General features: G+C 40.6%; 1 long non-coding RNA gene across 5 annotated transcripts in view; it reads left to right on the forward strand.

The window, feature by feature from the left end:
- The window catches only part of LOC105481631 (uncharacterized), a 60,007-nt gene that overhangs the window by 5,343 nt on the left and 26,789 nt on the right, over nt 1-27,875 (forward strand). For all 5 annotated transcript variants that reach the window (XR_011613471.1, XR_011613473.1, XR_987054.3 and 2 more), the window contains exon 2: nt 27,605-27,723. This is a non-coding gene — a long non-coding RNA (uncharacterized lncRNA). The remainder of the gene's footprint in view (nt 1-27,604; nt 27,724-27,875) is intronic.

Below are 27,875 nucleotides of genomic sequence, written 5' to 3' on the forward strand. Positions count from 1 at the left end.
CCAACATTGGAGCACCCAGATTCATAAAACAAGTACCTCTAGACTGACAAAAAGACTCAGATAGCCACACAACAGTAGTGGTAGCTCAAATTCTGGATTTGAACTCAGCATTTGACTAATTGGACCTAATAGACATCTACAGAATACTCCACCCATCAACTACAGAATACACATCCTTCTCATCTACGTATGGAATATAATCCAAGATTGGCCGTATGCTAGGCCATGCAGTGAGTCTAAATAAATTCAAAAAATCAAAATCATACCAACCATACTCTCTGACCACAGTGGAATAAAAACAGAAATTGATACCAAGAAGATGTCTCAAAACCACACGATTACATGGAAATTAAACAACTTACTCCTGAATGACTTTTGGGTAAACAACAAAATCAAGGTAGAAATAAAAAAATTCTTAAATGGAATCAGAGAAACAATCTACCAAAATCTTTGGGATGCAGCAAAAGCAGTGTTAAGAGGAAGGTTTATGACACTAAATGCCTATATCGAAAAGTTAGAAAGATCTCAAAATAATGATCTAATGTCCCACTTACAGAAACTAGAAAAACAAGAAGAAACTAAACCCAAAGCTAGCAGAAGAAAAGAAATAACTAAAATCAAGGCAGAACTGAACAAAATTGAGACTCAAAAACCCATACAAAGAATCAACAAACCCAAAAGTTGGTTCTTTTAGAGGATAGCTAAGACTAATGGAACACTAGCTAGACTAACAAAGAAAAACAGATAAGCTCCAAATAAGCACAATCAGAAATGACAAAAGTGGCAACAGCCAATACCACAGAAATAAAAAAGATACTCACAGACTATTATGAACACTTCTATGCACACAAACTATATAGAGAAAGTAGATGTTCCTGGAAACACAGAATCTCTCAAGATTATATCAAAAAGAAATGGAAACACCAAACATCAATATCAATTTCCAAAATTGAATCAATAATTTAAAAAAAAATCTACCAACCAACAAAAGCCCTGGACAAGATGAATTCTACCAGACATACAAAGAAGAACTTGTACCAATTCTACTGAAACTATTCCAAAAAATCGAATAAGAGGGATTCCTCCCAAATTCATTCTATGAAGCCAGCATCTCCCTCATACCAAAACCTGGCAAAGACACACACAAACACACACACACACACACACACGCACCAAACAAACAAAACAAAACAAAACAAAAAAACAAACAAAAAACCACAGGCTAATGTCCCTGATGAACATAGGCTCGAAAATCCTCAACAAAACACTTGTAAATTGAATTCAACAGCACATCAAATGGTTAATTCACTGTGATCAAGTAGGCTTTATTCCTGGGATGCAAGGTTGGGTCAACATCAGAAAATCAATAAATGTGATCCACCACATAAACAGAATTAAAAACAAATTTTTTTTAAATTCTGAAAAAGCTTTTGTTTTGAAAAAGCTTTTGATAAAATCTGACATCCCTTCATGATAATAATCCCAAAGAAACTAGGCATCAAAAGAATACACCTCAAAATAATGAGAGCCATCTATGACAAACCCACAGCCAGTATCATAGTAAATGGGCAAAAACTGGCAGTGTTTCCTTTGAGAACTGGAGCAAGAAAAGGATGAGGATGCCCACTTTCACCACTCCTATTCAACATAGTACTGGAATTCCTGGTCAGACCAATCAAGCAAGAGTAGGAAGTAAAAGAAATCAAAATAGGAAAAAAAGAAATCAAACTATCTCTCTTTGCAAATAATATGATTCTATACATGGAAAAGCCTCAAGACTCTGCCAAAAAGTTCCTGGAGCTGATAAACAACTTCAGCAAAATTTCTGAATATAAAATCAATGTACAAAAAGCAGTAGCATTTCTATACACCAACAATATCCAACACAATCCCATTCACAATAACCACACACAGAAAATACCTAGGAATACATCTAACCAAGGAGGTGAAAGATCTCTAAAAGGAGAACTGTGAAATAATGCTGAAAGAAATCACAGATGATGAAAACAAATAAAAAACACTCCATGCTCATGTATTGGAAGAATCAATATTATTAAAATGGCTATACTACCCAAAGCAATCTACAGATTCAAACTACTGATGTCATTTTTCACAGAATTAGAACTACCAATGTTCCCTAGCATCTTGATAAGATACCTATGATATTGTGAAATTTGTATTTAGTTTTGGTCTCAATTTCTTTTCCCTGTAGCTGCCATGAGAAGTCCAAATAAAAACAGGAGCGGAAAACAGCAAATTAGAATTATCTTTCTCTTTTCTGAATAATCCCCTCAGGAAACAAGTTTGGTGAATTGGCTTTCAAAATACAAACAAGAGCACAGGCATCCTCCCCCAACCCAGAGAGTCTATTTACCAAAGCATTTTTGAAAGGAGGAGGAAAAATTCCTCAAGGACATCTTGGTGTGTGGTGTGTCAAGGCAGGAAGGGTTGTGCAGCTAAAAAGTGATTTCCTGGGATTATGGTGCCTGTTTAGACACAAATATGTTTTAAGACTGGAAGGTTGGAGCCAGGCGCAGTGGTTCACACCTGTAATTCCAGCACTTTGGGAGGCCAAGGTGGGTGGATCACCTGAGGTCAGGTGTTTGAGACCAGCTCGACCAACATGGTGAAACCCTGTCTCTACTAAAAATACAAAAATTAGCTGGGCATGGTGGTGCATGCCTGTAATCCCAGCTACTCAGGAGGCTGAGGCAGAAGAATCACTTGAACCCAGGAGGTGGAGGTTGCAGTGAGCCGAGATTGTGCCACTGCACTCCAGCCTGGGCGACATAGCAAGACCCCATCTCAAAAAAAAAAAAAAGAAAAAAAAGAAAAGACTGGAGGCTGGTATGTGGGCAGGACTTTGCCTGAGCTGCTTCTTTTCAGCACCCGATGCCTGCACCCTGGGAGTGGCCCTGGCCATGCCACTGGTGCCTCAAAAGAGTTGTACCCAGCGCACACAATTCTAAAGCACTTACACCCAGAAATGCTGTTCTCAAACCCAGCATCATGGGGGATCACCTGTACAAGGGGGGAAAAAAACTTTTCCTCTGTGACCTCAAGACATACAAATCAGGGGTTCTCAGTGCTGGCTGTATATTAGAATCTGCAGTCGTTAAAATTGTCAGATGCCTATGTCAGACCAATTAAAGCAGCATTTCTACAAGGTAGACTGGGTCTGGGAATTTTTTTTTTTTTTTTTTTCAGTTTCTCAGGTGATTCTAACGAGAAGCCAGATGGAAAACTACTTAATCCCACACTAAACTCATTTATACTTCAGGCCTGTGGGAGAGCTGATTCACCTGAGGTCACATGGTTTCAGGATGACATAGCTCATGTTTCTTGAACATTTACTGCATGTCAGAGCTGTTCTAGCACGTTATATAATTTAAATAATTCAGTCATTACCCCAGTCTGTGAGGTAGATGTTATCAACAGATGAGGACATCAAGGCCCATGTGGGGAAATGCCTTGTCCCAGGTCACAGAGCCAGGAGGTGGCAGAGCTGGGATGTGGCCCAGGCAGTCAGGCTCCTGCCCATGCTCTTCTAACCACTGTTCTATAGCTGCTCAGTAATAACCCTACACCAACACCATTTGGGACTTTGTGCCTATCCTTTCCAGTCCTCACAGAACCCAGAATAGTGGCCATGATCATCCCATTTCACACATGGGGAAACTGAGGACTCAAGGGCACCAAGGTTTTCCCAAGATCACACGACCTTGGGAAAACAACCTCATCATTTACTGAGGTCTATCCTCTCCCCAGGCTCACTGTGTTCTCATAAAATCCTGGAATGGTTAGTATAATTATCTACATTCTACATATGGGAAAACTGAGGCTCAGCAAAGGGAACTGGGCTGCCCAAGATCACACAGCCTTGAAATAACACCTTGATGTGGAGGCACCTACAATGTGCTACGTGATTTACACACAGGAACCCCAATTCTTTTCACTCTCCTAAAAGGAGTCCATGATTATCACCATTTTACAGATGAGAACTGAGGCTGAGACAAATGAAGGCCCTGTCTCCTCTTCCCCTACTGCATCCTATTGGGCATTTCCTGTGCCCTCAAAACTTTTTTATTTCCATCTACAGAGCAACTGCCTTGACATCTCAAGCCCCAACACTGATTGACACCTCCCTTTTCCCTCTGATGCTCAGCACAGCTGTTTTTCCCCAACACCCTTCTGCCTTCCTCTCTTCTCATTCAAGTGATCATTTAGACTGATGGCATGAAAGAGGAGTGAGCACTCTACTAGGAGTTAGCAGATCTGAGTTACTCCTGAGCCCCTTACTAGCTGTCATTGTTTAGGCATAGGATGAACCATCTGGAAACTTCCATGCCTTTGTCTGTAATCTGTATGTATTAGTCCGTTTTCATGCTGCTGATAAAGACATACCCGAGACTGGGCAATTTACAAAAAGAAAGGTCTAATGGACCTAAAGAAAGAGTTCTATGTGGCTGGGGAGGCCTCACAATCATGGTGGAAGTCAGGGAGGAGCAAGTCACATCTTACATGGATGGCAGCAGGCAGAGAGAGAGTTGTGCAGGGAAACTCCCATTTTTAAAACCATCAGATCTAATCTTCTGAGACTTATTCACTATCACAAGAACAGCATGGGAAAACTTGCCCCCATGATTTAATTACCTCCCACTGGGTTCCTCCCATGAAACATGGGAATTGTGGGAGTTACAATTCAAGATGAGGTTTGGGTGGGGACACAGCCAAGCCATATAATTCCACCCCTGGCCTCTACCTCATGTCCTCACATTTCAAAACCAATCATGTCTTCCCAACAGTCCCCCAAAATCTTAACTAATTTCAGCATTAACTCAAAAGTCCACAGTTTAAAGTCTCACCTGAGACAAGGCAAGTTCCTTCAGCCTATGAGCCTGTAAAATCAAAAGCAAGTTACTTACTTCCTAGATACAATGGGGTACAGGTCTTGGGTAAGTACAGTCATTACAAATGGGAGAAATTGGCCAAAACAAAAGTGCTTACAGGCCCCATGCAAGTCTGAAATCCAACAGGGCAGTCAGATCTTTAAAGCTCCAAAATTATCTCCTTTGACTCCATGTCTCTTATCTGGATCACGCCAATGCAAGAGGTGGGTTCTCACGGTTTTGGGCAGCTCTGCCCCTGTGGTTTTGCGGGGTACAACCTCCTTCCTGGATGCTTTCATGGGCTGGTGTTGAGCATCTGTGGCTTTTCAGGATGCATCATGCAAGCTGTCAGTGGATCTACCATTCTGGGATCTGGAGAACAATGGCTCTCTTCTCACAACTCCACTAGGCAGCACCCCAGTGGGAACTCTGTGTGGAGGCTCCCACCCCACATTTCCCATCCACAATGCCCTAGAAGAGGTTCTCTGTGAGGGCCGTGCCCCGGCAGCAAACTTCTGCCTGGGCATCCAGGCATTCCCATGCATCCTCTGAAACCTAGGTGTAAGTTCCCAAACCTTAATTCTTGGCTTCTGTGCACCTGCAGGCTCTACACCATGTGGAAGCTCCCAAGGCTTGGGCTTGCACCCTCTGAAGCCATAGCCTGAGCTGTACCTTGTCCCCTTTCAGTCATGGCTGGAGTGGCTGGGATGCAGGGCACCAAGTCCCTAGACTGCATATAGAGAGGCTGCTGTGCCCACCCCTGTGACTCTGGGATCAGCTCCATGACATGAGAAGGGGTCAGGACTGGCAGCCTGTCTGGGAGCTGGGAAGGAAAGTTATGGTACCTGTTATGAGCTGAATGTGTCCCCCCAAAATGAATTTGTTGAATCCCCAAACCCCAGCACCACAGAATGTGACTGTATTTGGACACAGGGCCTTTAAGAAGGAATTAAGTTAAATAATATTGCTGGGGTGGGCATTAATCCGATATGAGTGGTGTTCCCATAAGAAGAGAAGATTAGGACACAGACACACACAGAGGGAAAACTGCGTGTTAAGACACAAGGAGGAGATGGCCTTCTACAAGCCAAAGAGTGAGAACTCAGTAGAAACTAACCCAACCCTGGTGATACCTTCATCTTGGACTTCAGACACCAGAACTGTGAGGAAGCAAATGTCTGTCGTATTAGCCACCCTGTCTGTGGTACTTTGTTAAGGAAGCCCTTACAAACAAATATAGGATTCAATAAAAAGAAAATGTGGAACTTCTACTTTTTTTTTTTTTTTTAAGACAGAGTCTTGCTCTGTTGCCAGGCTGTAGTACAGTGGCACGATCTCAGCTCACTGCAACCTCCGCCTCCCAGGTTCAAGCAATTCTCCTGCTTCAGCCTCCCAAGTAGCTGGGACTACAGGTGTGTGCCACCATGCCTGGCTAATTTTTTTTTTTTTTTTTTTTTTTTGTAATTTTAGTAGAGACGGGGTTTCACCATGTTGACCAGGCTGATCTCAAACTCCTAACCTCAGATGATCTGCCCACCTTGGCCTCCCAAAGTGCTGGGATTACAGGAGCAAACCACCACACCCGGTGGAAAATGTGAACTTCTTAAAGAGAAAGTGGCCACAGAGAAATGGCTGGTAAGATTAGATCACAGAGGAGGGAGGAGCAGTGGGAAACACGGACCAAAGCGAGAAGCACCCTTAGGGAGGATGGTGACTGAACACCCCCAATTGCTCTCCTGCCCAACTGAAGCAGGCACCATTTCCGACTTCACATCTTCAGGGTGGTAAAGAGAGAGGGCTGGCCCTAGAGCCACACAACCCTGTTAGGCTATCTCTGAGCTCATTCTGTGGCCTTGGACAAGTCACTTTGCCTCCTGGAGCCTTCAAAAGCCTTAGGTATTCAAATAATAATTTTTCTAAAAGTGTTTTGTTAACTGAAATATTATAAAAATGTAAGTAAATGTGGTGTTGTTGATTGGAGCATCCTGTGATTTGATGCCTCCGGTAGCCAGCTGCAGATCCAGAGAGAAAGTGCTCAGCTCCCTGATGTTCTGCTCTCAAACAATACCCAGTCCTTGGCCTTCCTTAGCATCACTTGTGCTTGTCTGGAATCCCTGGAAGCCCAGAGGCAGGGCATGGTCCTTCAGGTAGGAAGAAAAAATTCTAGCCCAAGGCAGTGCTCACCTGTGAGTCTCAGCAGTAAATCCAGCAGCAGGAATGGAGCAGGGTTTGGGGGCCAGAAGGTGGGGAAAGGGGCCAGGAGACCTCAGTAGCCTGCTCTGTCCAAATGCCTGTGCTGGGGAGATCCCAGACTCTGCTCTGTGGAGTGAAGACAAGTCCTGCTTCCCTCAATTCAAGAAGTGACTCTGATGGAGTGAGACAGTAACCTGCTTTGGGACTGTGAAATAGAGACCAGGCACAGCAGGCAGCTACAATGCAAGGAGCTACTCATGCTCCATTTTCAGGAGAATAAGACAGGCTTAGCAGAAAAAATGCTTCCTTGCTGCCTGGAGCCTGTGCTCCCTCCAAATAGCCCCTATCTCCATCTTCAGATCACATTGAGGTCTTAGGCCAAGAAGGATGTGTGGTTATAAAATGTTTCACAAACTCCCAACCTCAAGACCAGAGGATCTGGTTGGCTTGTGGTCTCATTTTACACCAGCCTCTACCATGTCCTACTCAGCTGGAGGCAGGAGGAGGGTTCAGAGGACTTGCTCAGTGTTGAAGAGGAACCAGGTCTGCTCCTGAAATGGTTCCCTATTCCAAACTTGATATAACTGGCAAAACTTAACTCAAATTCAGTCTAATGTGGACCTTAGCTCTTTCATGTGCCTGCACCCAACAAAATGAATTATTTTCTGACTCTGTCACAAGAAGAAGTGGATTTAGATTAATAAGGATCTGCTTTGTGTGGAGTAAGGTGGGAATTATGGATTATGGAGAGGGAATGGGATTATAAGCGGGGGTCGGGGGGGAAATAATATGGTGGGCAAGTTCCTGGGGCAGTCACATCAATTTTAATACTCTTCATTCTGTACACGGTGTACCTATTCCATTCACCACTGTGTTCAGATGGGAACTGGGGAGACAGGAAGAATAAATGCCCTGACCAAGAGAGTGTGCTAAGGAGTTGGGCAAGTCACTAGGCCAACCAAGGCTCAGTTGTGGTCTCTAAACTGGGGATAATAAGCCTTTCCCTGCTGTGTTTTAGTGGAGATTAAAGGAGATAATGATGATACCATGCCTGAAACCCAGTAGGTCATTACTGATACTCACTGAGCCAAGTGAGGAGAGGAAACTCAAATATTGATTTTGGCTGGATTCCTACTTCATGGTGCCAGTTGCTCACCAGTGGCTTTCTTTCAGCTTCCTGGGCCTCCTGAGACGCAGCTTATATGGTATCCTTGGACTACCCCTGCCACTCTGGGACCAATTGCTCCCCTTGGAATTGTCTGTATCCTGCTCCTTGTTAATCTATAGATGAATTCCTTCTTTTAAAGTTTCCAGCTCTATGACTTTCAATAAGACACTTGACTTCTCTGAGCCTTATTTTAATTACATGTAAACAGAGGTTGTAACATGTATCTTATAGAGTTGGAATAATATAAACTATACAGACTGAGTGACTCATAATTAATTATATCAAAAAAACTGTGGTTATAATTATTTTGTGTGTGCAGGAAAAGGTCACTGTTTTCCCGTTACTGTTTTGCTTTCAAAATACCACCTTGTTAGGAAAAATGTTTCTCCTCCAGGGTCTATGACTAACAAAAGGTCTGTCTAGAAACTTCTCTGTCATGTGCTGGGTTTTGGGTCCTTAATCAGTTGTGAGTAATTTTCAAATGAAATTGTAAAAGTTGTATTTTCATCCAAATTTCTGTTTCAGTGTGGCAGATGTCAGTATGGTGGAATCTTCACCTCTTGCCCCACAACCACAGAAATACAAATGAAAATGATCAAATTATAGGAATAAATGTCTAAGTACACTTAAAAACAAGAAACCAGTCTCTATATGACACGAAGGAATAGTAGCAGCTATCATTTATTGAAGATGTCCTGTGCTTTCCATACTGAATCAAGCACTGTAGATGTCAGTTACCTCATTAAATCATGGCTCTGACCCATGAAGGAAAATCTACCATTAACCTCCTTTTACAGGTCAGGAAACCCAAGGCACACAGAGAGTAATGGATTGCTCAACATCACCCAGCTTTTAGAATTAGAACACAGGCAGCCACACTCCAGAGCCTTCACTTTGTGTGTGTGTGTGTGTGTGTGTGTGTGTGTGTGTGTGTGTGTGTGTGAGAGAGATGGAGTCTCTCTCTGTCACCCAGGCTGGGGTGCAGTGGCACGATCTTGGCTCACTGCAACCTCCGCCTCTCGGGTTCAAGCAATTCTCCTGCTTCAGCCTCCCAAGTAGCTGGGATTCCAGGTGCCTGCTGCCACGCCCGGCTAATTTTTGTATTTTTAGTAGAGACGGGTTTTCGCCATGTTGGCCAGGCTGGTCTCAAACTCCTGATCTCAGGTGATCAGCCCACCTCAACCTCCCAAGGTGCTGGGATTACAGGCCTGAACCTCCGTGCCCAGCCCACAACCTTCACTTTTAATGGTTGCATTAACACTTCTCATAGGATGGAAGAGACATCTATTAAGAAGAAAGCAAAGAAGCCATAGCCTCATTTAGGAGCAGCCTCCACAGTGAGGGTGAGGCAGGTACCATGCTCCACAAGGCCCTGTTAGCCCATAATCATGTGGGACCTTATTCCTGGAAAGTCAGCAGCACAAGCAGGAATCACCAAAGTTTCAGGGAACAGCAGCACCATGAGAGATACGTAACAAATTCAAGAACAACAATAACTAAAATCAAATAGCAATCAAAGGAGCTTCACATCTGAGGCAATATTTTAAAATAGAATATAAAATGATCTTTAAAATTCATATATTCAATAACTTTATAAAGAAAACAAAACAGAAGTAAATTCATAAAACAATAACAGGCATTTATGACAAAAGAATAGCCCAGGCATGAATAAGAACAGTTATACATGTAGGAAAAATAACAAATCAGAGACTGAAAATGAAAATATAATTAATGCTAAAGTAAAAAAAAAAAAACTAATAGATTGACTAGCTGACTTTATAGAATTAACTAGTAAATTAGTGAGTTGGGTGATTGTGTGAGGGAAATCTCCAAGAACACAGCACACAGAAACACACCAAAATGAAGTGATGGTAATGGGTGTAAATATGGTTATGGTGATGGCAAAAGATATGCCACAAAGTACTTCAGAAAAGTTGGTTTAGCAATACTAATACCTGAAAAAATAAAATTTAAGATAGATAGCACAAATGGATGAAACATTCCTATTCATAAAATAAATATTAACCTGGATGATGTGAGTCACTAATTTTATGCCTCCAAGAAGCATAATTTGAAATACATGACTCAAAAATTGATAGATAGTGTCAGGAAGATGGCAGAATCTGGGCTTTGAGCAGCAAGGTACCTCCCTGTGAACTCCAATCCTTCGATAAAGATCTACTAAGTGCACGGATGCTTATTTCAGTGGAAAATTTTTGTAAAAATTGTGCAAGAAATTTAATTTCAAATTCAGGTTGACTTGGTGCAGTACAGATACAGCCTGAATGTTTGAGAGAACCAGGAGCCTGGGGGCCTCTGAGCCAAAAATTCTCCTTTCCTCACCCATTTCCCCAACTACTGTGACAGAAAGTACTTTGGGACAAGTGAGGAACTGGGGGTCAGTGGATGTTTGAGAAAAGTAAGCCTGTGGGCTTAGGAGTCAGAACGTTTAGGTCTGAATTCCAGCTCTGTGAGTCCTAGCTATGTGTCCCTGGGGACACCATTTAACTTCTCTGTTTCCTGAGTTCCCTCAACTGTGAAATGGAGATACGAAGTGTGCCAACTTCATACTTTTGCTATGGTCATAAAATCTATTAATATATGCAAATTGCTTAATAATAGCTGACTATGCTCCAAAAGTTAGATATTATTGTTAATAGGTAGAGTTTTAGTAACAGCAATAATTTTAAAAAATAGATCCTTTGTTCCTCAAGGACTTATGATACAGTGTGACAACCTTGGCACCATGATGATGAACCTGGGTCATGTGCCCAGTCCTATAATCACAGAGCCATTACCAGCACAAGGATCATAGTACAGGCAGGGCCTCTGGAGGAATCACTGTGACTAGGGCAAGGCACATCCTAATAAGTATCTACACAGATGCTCATGGAAAAGGTGCTCCAAATCTTGTCTCATGCTGGGATGAAAGAGAAGAAAATACTTCCAAGTGGAAATCAATAAGAACAGAAGACATTGGATGTGAGGGTGGGTCCCTTGGATAATACTGGAAAGAGGCTGACTGCCACAAGGCCTGCTCTCTCTCCCGCGGGCACTCATTTGATGCCAGGGTTCCTATGACCCTTTCTCAGCTTACAGTCCCCAGCCAAGAGGAATCTGTGCTGTGTTTGGATCTTCAGGGGCTATAATTCTGGAGTGTGGCAAATCTGAGATTGCGGAGCTTTGGGGATGGAACCAAATCCAACCACCGAATGACTCCTGCAAAAAGTCCTTCTATCTATCAACGAGTAAAAAGCTGGCAAAAGCAAAAAACAAGTACTCTTAGATCTTTCTGAGAAATGAAGTCACAGGGAAAACCAGTGTCCCTAAAATTGAAGAGATAGACAGGGGGATATAGAGAATCACAACTTACTAGAGAAGAAATTGATGAGCAGAAACCTCTAGGGGAACCAGTGCTGGGGTTAGGAAAACCTAAACTGGAATTGATAAATTGCATGAGGCTCAGTGCAGACAAGTCTGAGAGTTAAAAACTCCAGGAGGACCTAATCACAGAAGGCTCCCACACTTTTCGGAGTTTTATCTCCAGGAGCCTGACTGGGTCTTCACAGTATTGGAGAAAAATCTCTTTATGCTTCCAGCAGGGGGATGAGAAAAGGAACCATTTTGAAATACATAGAGCATTCAGAAAATATTTATAAATCATACATCTGGTTAAGGATTAATGTCCAAAACATATAAAAACTCAAACAATCCAGTTTAAAAATGGGCAAAGGACCTGAACAGATAATTCTCAAAAGAAGACATAAAAATGGCAAGTAGGTACATGAAAGAAATGCTCAGCATCACTAATCATTAGGGAAATGCAAATTAAAAACACAATGAGATATCATCTCACACCTGTTAGAATGGTTTTGTTAAAAAGATAAAAGACCACAGGTGTTGGAGAGGATGCAGTTAAAAGAGAACTCTTATGCATTGTGAGAAATAATGTAAATTCATACCATCATGATGGAAAATGGCATGGAGATTCCTCATTTTGTTCCTCTTAACAAGGGCTGCCTTGAAGAGAAACTGTTTTACCAGAGTCTAACCTGTAAGCATGTTTCAGAGCACAGAAAGCTCCTACAGTTTTCTAAGTTTCATCTCCAAGCGCTTGACTGGGTCTTCAAAGTAACGTGCTTGGGGGAAAAAAATATCCAACTCTAGCGCCTGTTAGCCTTCCACATGGGGGAAGGGAAATACCCCACTCCAGCTCCCTCTAGCCTTCCACATAGGGGAGGAAAAATACACAACTCTAGATCCCTCCAGCCATTTTGACCCACCCAAGTGGGGAAAACTGAGAAGTCCTAGTGAAGTTCACAGGGGCACCAAAAGACTAGTACCCAATTACAGTAGTATAGAATGTTTCTCCTCCCGTACACCTTACCACAACATCATTAAAGTACCATTTACAGTAGTTCCCTCTACTAAGTACATCATGTACAGCTATGGAAAAAAATTACAAAGCATATTAAAAGGCAAAAAAATAAAGTTCGAAGAACACAAAACAACGATCAGAACTAAAGTCAGATATGGCAGGAATGTTAGAATTATCGAGCGAGGAATGTTTTAAAACTATTCTTAACATGCTAACGACTTCAATGAAAAGAAGTAAATGTGCAAGAAGAGATGGATAATGTAAGGAGAAAGATGCAAATTCTAAGAGAGAATAAAAATACATTCTAGAGATAAAGCACTAAAAGAAATGAAAGATATCTTTGGTGTTCTCATTAATAGACTGGACATAGTTCAGAGGAAAGAATTTCTGAGCTTGAGATTATGACAATAGAAACCTCAACACTGAAAAGCAAAGAGAAAACTGAAAAAAAAAAAAAACACACAAAAACAGAATACACTATCCAAGAACTGTTGCACAGCTATAAAAGGTATAACATACACATAATGGGAATGCCTAAGGAAAAGAAATAAGAAAGGAACAGAAGAAATATTTGAAATAATAATGGATAAGAATTTTCCCCAAGTTCTTGTCAGACATCGAATCACAGATCCAGGAAGCTCAGAAAACACAAAGTAGGATAAATACAGAAAAAAAAATAATAATAAGCACATTGTATCCAAACTTCAGAAAATTTAAGCCAAAGAAAAAAAAATCTTCAAAGAAGCCAGAGGGGGAAAAAAACCACTAATCTAAAGAGGAGAAAAAAATAAGAATTTCATATGATTTCTTCTCAGAAACCATGCAAACAAAAAGAGAATGGTGTGAAATATTTTGTGTGAAAGAGAACAGCCATCAGCCTCAAATTCTGTATCTCAAGAAAATATCCTTAAAAAGTGAAGGAGAAATAAAGACTTTCTCAGAAAATTGAGGAAATTACCAGTAAACCTGCCTTGCAAGAAATGTTAAAAGAAGTTCTTTAGGCTGGGCATGGTGGGGGGTGGCTCATGCTTGTAATCCCAGTGCTTTGGAAGGCCAAGGCAGTAGAATTGCTTGAGGTTGGAGGCCAGGAATTTGATATCAACCTGGGCAATATAGTAAGACTCTGTTCTCTACAAAAAAAATAAAAAATAAAAAATAAAATAGCTGTGTGTGGTGGCACATGCCTCTAGTCCTGGCTACTTAATAGGCTGAGGAGGGAGGAGAGCTTGAGCCTAGGAGTTTGAGGTTACAGTGAGCTATGAGCTGCACTCCAGCCTGAGTGACAGAATGAGACTTTGTCTCTAAGAAATAAAAGTTAAAAAAAAAAAAAAAAAGAAGAAGAAGAAGAAGGCTGGGCGAGGTGGCTCACGTCTGTAATCCCAGCACTTTGGGAGGCCGAGGCGGGCGGATCACAAGGTCAAGAGATCGAGACCATCCTGATCAACATGGTGAAATCCCGTCTCTACTAAAAATACAAAAATTAGCTGGACCTACTGGCACGTGCCTGTACTTGGGAGGCTGAGGCAGGAGAATCGCTTGAACCCAGGAGGCAGAGGTTGCAGTGAGCCAAGATCAAGCCACTGCACTCCAGCCTGGTGACAGAGCAAGACTCTGTCAAAAAAAAAAAAAAAAGAAGTACTTCATGGAGAAGGAAAATAATATAGATCAGAAACTCAAATCTACATGAAGAAAAACATTGGAGAATAAGTGAAGCTAAAATAAGCTTTTGTTTTTAATTGATCTAACAGAAAACAGTCTGTCTAAAATAATAATAGCTAAAATGGATTCAATTATATATATACACACACACGTAATTTTTGTATATATATATGCTTATATATAAGTGAAATGAATGAAAGCAATAATATAAAAGATGGGGAGAGGATTAGGAATATTTTATTATAAGGTGCTTGTACTACCCATAAAATGGTATAGTGTTATTTGAAAGTGGACTTGAGTTAGTTGTAAATGAATTTTGCAAACTCCAGGGCAACTACTAAAAAAGCTTTTTTAAAAAGTGTAACTCATAGACTAAGAAAGGAGAAAAATGAAATTTACAAAAGACTCAACTGAAACCATAAATGACAGAAATAGGGTAGAAGGCAAAGGTAGAAATAAATAGTAAGGGCAAAAAATAGAAAACAGTAACAAATGTGGTAGATATTAATTGAACTAAGTCAGTAATCACCTTAAAACCTCAATTGCCTAAATATTTCAATTAAAAGACAGACTGGAATAGTGGATCATAAAACAAGACCTAACTCTATTTTGTTTATAAGAAACCCACTTTAACTACAGAGGCACATATAGATTAAAAGTAAAGGGATAGAGTAAGGCATACTATGTTAAAACTAATCAAAAAGAAAGCAGGAGGAATAATATTAATTTCAGACAGAGCAGACTTCAGAGCAAGGAGAGAGAGACATTACATCATGATAAAAGAGTCAGTTCTCCAAGAAGACATAATAATCCTTAATGTGCATGCACCTGACAACAGAACACCAAAATACATAAGGCAAAAATATATAGAACTGCAGAAGAAATAGATTAATCCAATATCATGGTTGGAAACTTTAGCACCCCTCCATCAGAATCAGATGGCTTCAGCAAGCAGGAAGTCTGTAAGAACATAGTTGAACTCAGCAGCACTATTAATCAACTGGATACAACTGACACCTATGGAGTGCTTCATTCAACAACAGCAGAATACACATTCTTCTTGAGTTTGCATGAAATGCTCACCAAGATAGACCATATTTGTATAAAATAAATTTATATAAATATTTATATATAAATATACAAATTTATATTTATTTTTATAAATATGTAAATTTATATTTATATATAAACTTATATGTAAATTTATATTTATATATAAACTTATATTTTATATAAAAGCAGAAATCTTTTCAACTGAAAAATGTAAATTCAGAGAAAATGAACAAAACCAAAGTTGGTTCTTTGAAAAAAAACAATAAAATTGATAAGCCTGTAGCCAGGCTAAAAGAAAAAGAAAACATGAATTACTAATATTAGAAATGAAAGGGGGATATCACTATAGATTTCAAGAACAATAAAAGTATAAGAAAGGAACTTTATGAATACCCTATGCTCACAAATTTGATAATCCATATGAAATAGACAAATTCTTTGAAAGACACAATCTACCAAAACTCACATAAGAAGAAATAGACAATCTGAATAAGCCTCTTTCTAATGACCTCTCACAACAGAAAGCATCAGGCCCAGATGGGTTTACCAGTGAATTCTACCAAATATTTAACGAAGAAATTGTGCCAATTATTTACACTCACTTTGAGCATATAGAAGCAGAGTAAATGCTTCCTAACCCATTTCATGAGGCCAGTATTAACCTAATATAAAAACCAGACAGACCCGTATCTCTCAGGAGCATAGATGCAAAACTTGTCAAAAAATATTAGCAAATTGAATCCGAAAATATATATAAAGAATTATACATGATAACCAAATGAGATTTATCCCAGGTATTCAAGGCTGGTTCAACATTTGAAAATCAAAAAGCTAAAGAAAAATTATATAGCCATATCAAAAGATGCAGAAAAATATCTAACAAAATACAACACAAATTTCTGATACAAACTCTCAGCAAACTAGGAATAGAGATCAACTTCCTCAACTTGATAAAGAACACTTACAGAAAAACCTATAGCTAACATCATATTTAATGGTGAGAATCCTGAATCATTTCTTCTAAGATCAGAAACATGGCAAAGATGGCTTCTTTCATCATTCCTTTTCAAAATTGTGCTGGAAGTCCAAGCTAATTCAATAAGGCAAAAAAAGGAAATTAAAGGAATACAGATTGGGAAGGAGGAAAAAATAAAACTGCCTTTGTTCACAGATGGCATAATTGCCTATGTGAAAAATCTGAAACGATTGACCACAATAACAAAAACTCCTAGAAATATTAAGTAATTGTAGTAAGGGTGCAGGATACAAAGTTAATATACAAAGTCAGCCCCTTTCCTATAAATCTGCAATAACTGAACAAGTGGAATTTGAAATTAAAAACACTTTACTATTGACATTAGCATACCCCAAAATGGAATACTGAAGTATAAATCTAACAAAATGTGTGCATGACCTATATGAAGAAAACCATAAAATTTTGATGAAACATATTAAAAAAATACTTAATAAATGGAGATGTATTTCATATTCAGAGATAAGAAAACTCAATATTGTCAAGATGTCAGTTCTCCCAACTTGATGTATAGAGTCAACACAATCCCAGTAAAAATTCAAGCAGTTTATTTTGTGGATATCACCATATGCTTTTAAAGTTTAGACTGAAAGGCAAAAGGCACAGAATGGTCAACTCAATATTGAAGGAGAAGAAAAAGGATTGACACTACCCAACTTCAAGACTTACTATAAAGCAACAGTAAGTAAGACAGTGTGGTATTAGTGAAGAAATAGACAAGTTGATCAAAAGAACAGAATGGATAGCCCAGAAATAGACCCACATAAATATAGTCAGCTGATCTTTGACAAAGGAACAAAGGCAATACAAAGGAGAAAAGGTAGACTTTTCAACAAATGGTGCTGGGGTAACTGGACATTCACATGCCAAAAAAAACAAAAAAGAATTTAGATACAGACCCTTCACTAAAATGAACTAAAAAATGGATCACATTCCTAACTATAACACAAAACTATAAAATTCCTAGAAGATAGCATATGAGAAAGCCTAGATGACCCTAAGTGTGGCAGTGACTTTAGATGCAATACCAAAGGCACAATCCATGAAAGTAAAACTTAATAAGGTGAATTTATTACAATTAAAGACTGCTCTGCAAAGATAATGTCAACATAATGAAAAGATAAGCCACAGGCTGGGAGGAAATATTTGCAAAAGACATAAATGATTTTAAAAAACTGTTTTCCAAAATATACAAAAAACTCTAAAAACATATGAAAACAAACAATCTGATTGAAAAATGGGCAAAAGACCTAAGAGACACCTTACCAGAGAAGACAGTATGCAGCTTGGCAAGTAAGCATATAAAAAGATGTTCAACATCATAAGTCATTAGGGAACTGCAAATTAAAACAACAGTGAGATACCACTACACGTCTATTAGAATGGCCAAAGTTCAAAACATTGACAACAGCAAATGCTGGTGAGGATATGGAGCAACAGGAATTCTCATTCATTGCTCATGGGAATGCAAAATGGAATATCCACTTTGAAAGGTAGTTTGGCAGTTTCTTTTTTTTTTTTTTTTTTTTTTTTGAGACGGAGTCTCGCTCTGTCGCCCAGGCTGGAGTGCAGTGGCGCGATCTCGGCTCACTGCAAGCTCCGCCTCCCGGGTTCCCGCCATTCTCCTGCCTCAGCCTCCTGAGTAGCTGGGACTACAGGCGCCCGCCACCGCGCCCGGCTAATTTTTTGTATTTTTAGTAGAGACGGGGTTTCACTGTGGTCTCGATCTCCTGACCTTGTGATCCGCCCGCCTCGGCCTCCCAAAGTGCTGGGATTACAGGCTTGAGCCACCGCGCCCGGCGGCAGTTTCTTACAAAACCAAACACACTCTAACCATACAGTCCAGCAGTTGTGTTCCTTGGTATTTATCCAAATGAGTTGAAAGCTTATTTCCACACAAAAACCTCACATGGATGTTTATAGCAGTTTTATTCATAATTTCCAAAACTTGGAAGCAATCAAGATGTCTTTCAGTAGGTGAGTGGATAAACTGTGCTTCATCCAGACAATGGAATGTTATACAGCACTGAAAAATAAGCTATCCAGCCATGGAAAGACATAGAGGAAGCTTAAATGCATATTACTGAATGAAAGAAGCAGATTTGAAAAGGCTAAATATTGTATGATGCCAACTATGAGACATTCTGGGAAAGGCAAAACTATGGAGACAGGAAAAAGATGAATTGTTGTCAGGGGTTGGAAGAAAAGAGGCTAGGGCCAGGCACGGTAGTTCACGCTTGTATTCCCAGCACTTTGGGAGGCCGAGGCAGGTGGATCACGAGGTCAGGAGTTCAAGACCAGCCTGACCAACATGGTGAAACCCCGCCTCTACTAAAAATACAAAAATTAACACAGCATGGTGGCACGCAACTGTAATCCCAGCTACTCAGGAGGCCGAGGCAGGAGAAACACTTAAACCCGGGAGGCAGAGGTTGCAGTGAGCGGAGATCATGCCACTGCATTCCAGACTGGGTGACAGAGTGAAAGAAAGAAAGAAAGAAAGAGAGAAAGAGAGAGGGGGAGAGGGGGAGAGGGAGGGAGGGAGGGAGGGAAGGAAGGAAGGAAGGAAAAGAAAGAAAGAAAGAAAAGAAAAAGAGAAAGAAAGAAAGAAAGAGAAAGAAAGAAAGAGGAAAGGAAAGGAAGAAAGAAAAGAAAGAAAGAAGGAAAGACAGCTCGCGCCACCTGGACTAGGTGGAGCATGCGGATTTTTAGGACAGTGAAACTATTCTGTACAATATTGCAATGGTGGATGCATGTTATTATACATTCATAGAGTGTGCAACACCAAGGGGGTATATAGGAACTCCCTGTACTTTCTGTTCAATTTTACTGTGAACCTAAAACTTCTCTAAAAAGTAGTTCAGTAGGGGTGTGTGTGTGTGTGTGTGTGTGTGTGTGTGTGTGTGTGTAAGTCCCTCTGGTAACCAGGCATGAAGGCATGCACCCGTAGTCCCGGCTACCAGGGAGGCTGAGGTGGGAGGACCACTTGAGCTCAGGAGTTCAAGGACAGCGTGGACAATACAGAGAGACCCTGTCTCTTGAAGAAACAAAGTCTCGGCACTTCCAGAGTCTGGTGCGGCCCACCGCGGGAGATGAATGCCGAGTGGGGAGACTTTGTTCAGCGTCCCGGTCCTGCGACGTCGCCAACCCGGGAGGAGGCCGCTTCTCGGTTTCTCAAGGCCCCTGGGAATCCAAGCCTGGGCAGGAGGCTGGCAGCAGCATGGGGACCTGGAGGGCAGGGGCGGTCTGCGGGGCAGCCATGGGATTCCCTCCCTGCCCCGCTGAGGCCACTCTGGGATTTGGGGGCCATGGATTTGGGCCGCCGCTGGAGTTGTGTCCCTGTGTGGCCCATCAGAAGCCAGCCCCCCACCGTTCACCTAGGCCGGTACCCTGCTGAGCACCTATTACGTGCAGTGTTATTCTGGGTTCCTGGGATGCCACTGCGTGAGACAGACACACAAACTCTCAGCCCAGAGGGGAGAAGTCCCTATTAATCTGGTATGATCCTCCTTCTGCCCGGCGCTCAATAACCCCATTGTTTCCAGACAACAGACCAACAACGTTCTTCATGTGCAGGCAGCCTGGCATGGCCTGGCATCTTCCAGGACACTCCCCTTGTCTCTGCTGCAGCCTCTTTGGCCTTTTACTTCTTGAATGTGTGGTTCCTTGGGTAACGGTGCCCTCTTTGGTCTGGTTAATTTCCCTCCTTAGGATTTCTTGTATTAGGGCAATCCTTGCTAGTTTCTGTGGTACAATTTACCTCTTCATGAGTTTTTCGGACTACCACACACTGGTTCCTAGCACTTAGCACAGGTGTAACCTTATAGTTATTTGAGTGCAAGTTACACAAGAACAAGAATTTTCCCCCCTAATTTCTAGTACCAACTACATTGCTTGGCACAGAGTAAAGTTCAATAAATATTTGTTGGCTGAGAGGCACATGTATTTGTAATTATCATGTGAGATACCTGGTGTAAGAAAAGGGAATACCTGCCTGGCAGATGTGACTTAATTTGCCTCCTCCAGGATATGGCTTTTTTTTTTTTTTTTTTTTTTTTTTTTTTTGCAGAGTCTTGCTCTGTCACCCAGGCTGGAGTGCAGTGGCGCAATCTACACTCACTGCAACGTCTGCCTCCTGGGTTCAAGCAATTCTCCTGTCTCAGCCTCCCCAGTAGCTGGGACTACAGGCGTGTGCCACCATGCCCGGCTAATTTTTCATATTTTTAGTAGAGATGGGGTTTCAGTGTTGGCCAGGATGGTCTTGATCTCCTGACCTCGTGATCTGCCTGCCTCAGCCTCCCAAAGTGCTGGGATTACAGGCGTGAGCCACCGTGCCTGGCCAGGATATGGCTTTTAAGTTGAGATCTTCAGGGTGAGCAGGGCAGAAGGCTCCCTTGAGGCCAGGAGCTCAAGCACGACCTGGGCAAAATAGTGAGACTCTGTTTCTTCAAAAACATACAGTTTAGCAGGGCATGCTGGCATGCACCTGTAGTCCCAGCTACTTGGGAGGCTGAGGTGGGAGGATCCTTGAGCCTAGGAGTTTGAGGCTATATTGAACGATGATCATGCCACTACATTCCAGGCTGGAAGACGGAGTGAGACCTCACCATATATGTGTACATATATTATTTTTACACAATTGGAGATTGAAATATAATCTATAATTGGGTTTTCATTTACTGTATTTGAATTTTTGCCTATGTTGCAAAATATTCCACAATATGGTTTTTAATATTTAGTTTATTTTTTTCCAACTTATACCAAATTGTTGGATATGAAATTTGCATCTTTTTGATACTAGAAATAACTCTGCAGTGAATGTTTATGAGCTGAAATCTCAGATAAACTCAAGTTGAGATTTTTAAAATTAAAAATTGTTTTTAAAATTTGAATACTTAAACAGTATATATGTACATAGTAAGAAAAAGAGTCACCTAAGATCGTGTGGTTAAAAAAGCTCCCTTGTCTAGGCGCGGTGGTTCATGCCTGTAAACCTAACACTTTCGGAGGCCGAGGCAGGCAGATCACCTGAGGTCAGGAGTTTGAGACCAGCCTGGCCAACATGGTGAAACCCCATATCTACCAAAAATATAAAAATTAGCTAGGCGTGGTGGCACATACCTGAAATCCCAGCTACTCGGGAGGCTGAGGCAGGAGAATCACTTGAACCTGGGAGGTGGAGGTTGCAGTGAGCCAAAATCACACCACTGCACTCCAGCCTGGGCAACAGTGAGATTCCGTCTCAAAAACAGAACAAAACAAAACCTCCGTCTCTACTTAGACCCTCAGTCCCACTCTCCAGAGGTGACCACTGGTAAGTTTTCTAAATGAGAGCAAATCATATGCACTGTTCTGAACCTGTCATCTGATTCTTAATAGTACAGATAGAAACATTTTTAGGTATTTCTGTGAAGGAAAAGTTGCAACAGTTTACACTCCTGCCAGCAGATAATGGGAGTCTGGTTCCTTGTACTTTCTCCAGTTTGAGGAATTCTCACTTTTTAAGTTCTCAATTTGATGGATAGAAAATTACATTTTATTGTTTTAATTTGCCATCTTTATTTACTAGGGAGTAAGAAACTTTTTAAATGCTTATTGGTTATTGATAGGTGTATCGATTACTTGCTATGGTTTAGATGTTTGTCCACTACAAACCTCATGTTGAAATTTGATCCCTGATATGGTTTGGCTGCATCCCCACCCAAAGCTCACCTTAAATTGTAATAACCCCCACATGTCAAGGGTGGGGTCAGGTGGAGAGAATTGAATCATGGGGTCAGTTTCCCCATACTGTTCTTGTGGTAGTAAATAAGTCTCATGAGATCTGATGGTTTTATAAATGAGAGTTCCCCTGCACAAGCTCTCTTGCCTGCCGCCATGTAAGACATGATTTTGTGTCTCCTTTGCCTTTTGCCATGATTGTGAGTCCTCCCCACTCATGTGGAACTGTAAGTCCATTAAACCTCCTTTCCTTTATAAATTACCCAGTCTTGGGTATGTCTTTATTAGCAGTGTGAGAACAGACTAATACAATCCCCAATATTGGAGGTAGGGCCTAATGGAAGGTGTTTGGATCATGAGGGCTGATCCCTCATGAATAGATTAATACCCTCCCTGCAGAGGGCAGGGGGTGGGCATAGTAAGTGATTCCTTATTATTTTGGTTCTTACAAGAGCTGGTGGTTCAAAAGAGGCTGGCATCTCCCCTGTTCTCTCTGTTGCTTCCTTTCTTGCCATGTGATCTCTGCACACGCCAGCTCCCCTTCACCTTCTGCCATGAGTGGAAGCAGCCTGAGGCCCTCACCAGATGCAGATGCCTAGCCTTGAACTTTCCAGCCATCAGTCATGAGCAAAATAAACCTCTTTCTTTTTAAATTAAAAAAGTAAAAACAAAGTCTCTCTAGTAATATAAAATGATAAAACATAAAATTGAATCAGATGCAAAGTGTGCTGTGGACCCCTGACGTTTTTGCAACACAATCAAAACCCATTCCCTCTCTCTTGCCAGTAGGGGAAATGGGTTTAGTTAAACAAGGATGTGTTTTTGGAGGGGTCATTTGGAAAGGGAGGAGAATTGACGGGAGGAGAAAACGATGATCAGACCTCTGTGGGAGAGACAGTCACACAGATTTTAATACCTTTAACATGGGAGGTCACCATTCCCATCTACTCCTCATGTAGGCAGAGACATGGGGAGAGGCAAAGGAGAAATGCCCAGAACAGGAGGGAGTGGCCAGGAATTGGGCAAGTCAGTTGGCCCCTCCTGGACTCAGTTTTATCCCCTATAAACCAGAAGTAGCAATACTTACCTTGCACTCTTTTGTGGAGATTAAATAAGATAAAGTGTTTGTTATGTAATGATGCTGAATAAATAGTACTGATTGTCATACCTGATGCTTGGCAAACAACAGGAAATTGCTAAGCATTGAATGAATCTTACTGCACGTTGTCTGTCATTGATCTCTGGCTTTCCCAGGTGCTGTGGACCTACTGACACTTTTTCTTATCTGGTATTGTAGAATTTCTCTTGCCTCTCCAAGGCCAACCCCTCCCTCTGGGATTCCTTTGGTCCCTCCCACTTGTTAATCCACAGAGCTGGCATCCTTATCATCAGCTGTGGATCAGCCTATGCCTTGGTTTCACAGGAACAGTCTCGGGTTATACCTGTTGTCCTCATGTTTTGTTTGTTTGGGTATTTGTCCTTTTTGTTGTTGTTTTAACAGAGTATTATTGTCAATATTGCATTAAGTGAAGCTGGGCTGGATTTAGTAAACCTCCACTTTGTACTTGCAGCTTCTGCCATGCTCTCACCTTACAGGCTGTGAGATATATGTGTAGTGAGCAAAATGCTTTTTTTTTAGCACTTGGTCACAGTGTAGCTAACCCTCCTTTTTGAGAACAGCATGAGGGGCACTCAGTGATAAAGCAAAGTGCAGTCTCATGCCAGCAGCCTAGGAAAAGCTTGATTAGATGGAAATCAGAAGACAGATTGCCAATCACAAGAACCATCAGCATCTACTTCAAAAGTTAATAGCTACATTAAGAAGATGGTGCTAAAAGATAATGATTAAAATGAGGGCTACAAAAGGTGAGCCTACATATTACTCTATGAAGCATGACTTCATTTAGATCAAAAGACGGTTCTTCTAAGTTAATTATACTCATTACTTTCTCCAAGTTTTTTTATGCACACATGAAAAGTGAAGCAACGGTTGTTAATGTGTTGGCTCCGTTAAGAGAAGTCAACAGTTAAATGATGCCATCAGGGGATTCAAATAGAAAATCATGATTTAACTTTTTTCATTTAATTCATGAAATCAAAAGTCTTTTGGAAATTCACTCTGGTAGTTTAAGCATTTGACATTATTGTGATTAATATTGAATTCAGTTGACAAGTGCAACACTGAAGGTAAAATTACTTATATTGGTAAAAATAATTTTCTTACTAAATTAAGAAACCTGTGATGAGAAATGCATTTGGACTTGGTTGTTGCATGTGCCTGATTTATAACTGCAGCCAAATAAGCTGCACCATTCCACCACTTGAAATAGAAGGTACAGTTGTCATAATTTACAAAGATTTTATACAGTTAGATTAACTGAGCTAAAAAAAATATGACAGAGCTGAACACAAAAGGATATTTCCTAATGGCAGTACATGTTTTTGTCCCCTTTTCCAATTACAAAATAACTTCACATTTTATGTTATAAATATAGTCATTTGCTGAGAACACTAAGCCTAAGAGAATGGGTATTTTGATACAAACTCTGAACAAAACACCACCCCTGCTACTTCCCTGCACAATGATTATGTTTAATGAATAGCTCATCATCCTGTACACGAGCTATTTCATTCATGAGAACTGACGCTCCTTAAAAACATCGGTAACTTCCAAATTCCCCAGAAGAGGCCTTATATATAGGCAATGTATAGGATATTTATTTAATTGGTGTCATATATACTTAAAATTACATATCCAAGAAAAGAAATTTGAGAAATTAAAATGCACTTGTGCATTTTTTTCCTGCAACCAGTGTTAAATTCAGCTCTCTTTACCTGTGGAATGCAAAACAAGACACCCAAGAACTTCACTGTTGTTAAGTTATAAATTGCTGTATGTAAGAAACAGTTTCTTTGAAGGAAAATACACTTATTTTTAAGTTAGTATCACACCATGTATAACCTAAAGTTAGAAAAGTCACTTATTTGAAGGCACAATTCTATTCCAGCTCACATACAAATCAAAATCTTACAGACTTCACCTGGCAAGAAAAAGGAGTTCACTGGTCTATCCTGTGGTTCCAGAGCCTGTGTCACAGTCACACCCAGGCCTCCTTGAGCAGTGTCTAGTTCTATCAGACAGAGAGTTCTATTTTTTTATTTTCTCTTTCTTTCTCTTTGTCTTTCTCTTTCCTTTCCTTCTCTCTTTCCTTCTTTCTTTTTCCCTTTCTCTTTCCCTTCCTTCATTTTCTTTCTTTCTTTCCCTCCCTCCCTCTCTCTTTTCTGTCTCTTTCTTTCTTCTTTCTTTCTTTCCTTCCCTTTCTCTTTCTTTCCCTTCCTTCCTTCCTTCCTTTCTTTTTTCTCTGTCCTTCCTTCCTTTCTTCCTTCCTTCCTTCCCACCTTTCTTTTTTTTCTCCCTCCCTCACTTCCTTTCTTCCTATTATATTCACCATGTGAAAAGATTCTGCAGTCTCCTCAGAGCTGTCTTTATTTTATCTGAAAAGGCAAATAACTTCACTTTCTAAAGTAGCATCAGCAACCATTCTTTTCTGGCAGGAGGAACAGGAATTGAAGACCCAGCAGTAAGCAGAAATCAGCTGCTATAGACAGCCTTGACATAGCTTAAGCTAAAGACTTTGAACAAGAATAAAACAAAATACATAAGCCCTCCAACATGTCAGAAGAAGATAGATTTCTAGAAAAAATAAGGGCAACTTTCCTTTCATCTGCTTAAGGAAAAAAAATAAGAGTGGGTTGGGGCCGTGACTGGCTTCATCAAGCCAGTAAAAGACAATGAAGGTACATAAAATACTCTATGATGTTACTTTACTTCAAAATAGTAGATTTCCTGAGGCCACTGAAAAATGGTAGTAACCTATAAGTGTATACATTTGAAAAAAAACAAAGTTTAAGTCCAAGGTAATGACTAATCTCTGAGTCTGTGCCTATAAAGAGAAGCAATTATTATACAAAAGAAGATATTAGAGAAGGAAAATGGAAAAACTTAAGTGGAAATGTATACACAAGTGCTCCCCATTCTGGTCTCATGCTTCTAAGAAGCCTTTTCCCTGAAAGCCTTCCAAATTAGTTCTGCTTGGGCAAGATGTATGCCTAAATTCTTTTTCTTCTATCAGTTGTCTTTTATCAGTTTCTTTTCTTTTTTCAGTTGACAAGAACATAATGTTGAGTTCAAATGATAACCAAACCTTGGATCTGATTAGCTTTTACTCCATTCTCACTTGCAAAAATCATGAACTAAGCTGTATTTTGCCCTTCACTGGGATATTTGTTACGACATGGATCAGACTCCTTGAAGTGACTGGGATGTGGCCAGACATCACAGAAAACTGTGCTGGCTGATGGAGACTCTCAGTATTTATAGGAGAGTCATGTGTAATGACATGGAACTTCTACAAATGAATTCTGAACTTCCCACCACTGGAGGAAGTGCAGCTGCCCCCAGTGCAGCCCTGCCTCTTTCTTTGTTTTTCTTCCTTAGGCCATTGGAGCGACAGCTTCTAGTACAAACCCTTCTGCTCTCCCAAACCCTTGGCATAAGTGTCAAAATCTCTGAAGTGTTGTCTGAACATTCTCTTGCTTGGTTTCAGGTGCTTCCCCCTTACTCCTAACCCTGAGGATGTTAGGAAAATTGCTACAGCCCTTAACAACTCCTTCCAAAGATCTTTCCTTTCCCTGCTTCTCTGTACTTTTCAACTACTTATGTAGGTTGGAGGTGGGTGGTTGCTAATGCAGGCACAACTTGTTTTTGCAGCCTCTTCCCATGTTCTGCTTAAGTAGTCTAAGGTCCTGGAGGTATTTGCCATGGGCTCAACTGTCCTTGACCTTCTCAACTTGTGAAGACAATAGAAATACTTGCTTCTAACAAAATTTCATTATTCGCATAGCAACTTATCTTCTTGAGGAAATATTCAAGAAACCAGACTCCTGTCCTTAGAAACATGTGCCACCTTCATGAATGCATGTCTGAAGGTCCTCATTATTCTTCCTTCTTGAGATGGGGGAGACCCTTATTATTCATTCGCAATCCTGTTGGAAGTGCAGGGAGCCTTTCCTTTAGAAAATATGCTATTTATCTAAAGGTGGAAGCTTTGAAGAACAGAGAAGGTTTTTAAGCATCACACTCAGAAACAGAAGTATTATGAGAGACAATAGGGTTTCCAATTACAGCCCTAAAACTCAACATATTCAAAATTAAACTCCTGATCTCCCCATTCAAAGGTGCTCCATGTGCTGCTTTTTCTAACACACTTGACGGCAATGTATTATTCCAGTCTCTTAGCCTCAAAATCTTGGGAACATCCCTGACTTCTCTGTCTCTCTCACTCTATAGATTAGCAAATCCTATGAGCTCTATATTAAAAATACATCCAGGGAAATTCAGCTTCTGCTTAGGATGATAAAATTCAGAAAGAGTGTCATCTCCACTCTTACAACAAAAATTTAAAGTTGTATAATCTACAAAATAAAATCTTTTCTTGAACTGATCACAGAGCTGAAGTTGCAGGACAATTGGCTAATCTGAAATCTAAAGGAAAACAGATGCCTCCAAGAAGACGTGAGCCTTGAGCAAATGCCTCCCTGGGGCAGAGGCTGGACACCAAATAAACTGGTAAGAAAAATTCAAAGTTTTTTTGCCAAATTGCTAAAGTGACTATGTGTGGGCTAACATGAGAATATAGAACCCCAGAGAGCCATGGACATAAAAGAAATTTACATGTACATGCAGGCTCTTCTCCACAGACTTTACTGGATTCTCAGAAA

This window comes from Macaca nemestrina, chromosome 15, assembly GCF_043159975.1.
Source record: "Macaca nemestrina isolate mMacNem1 chromosome 15, mMacNem.hap1, whole genome shotgun sequence".
NCBI classification, from domain to species: domain Eukaryota; kingdom Metazoa; phylum Chordata; class Mammalia; order Primates; family Cercopithecidae; genus Macaca; species Macaca nemestrina.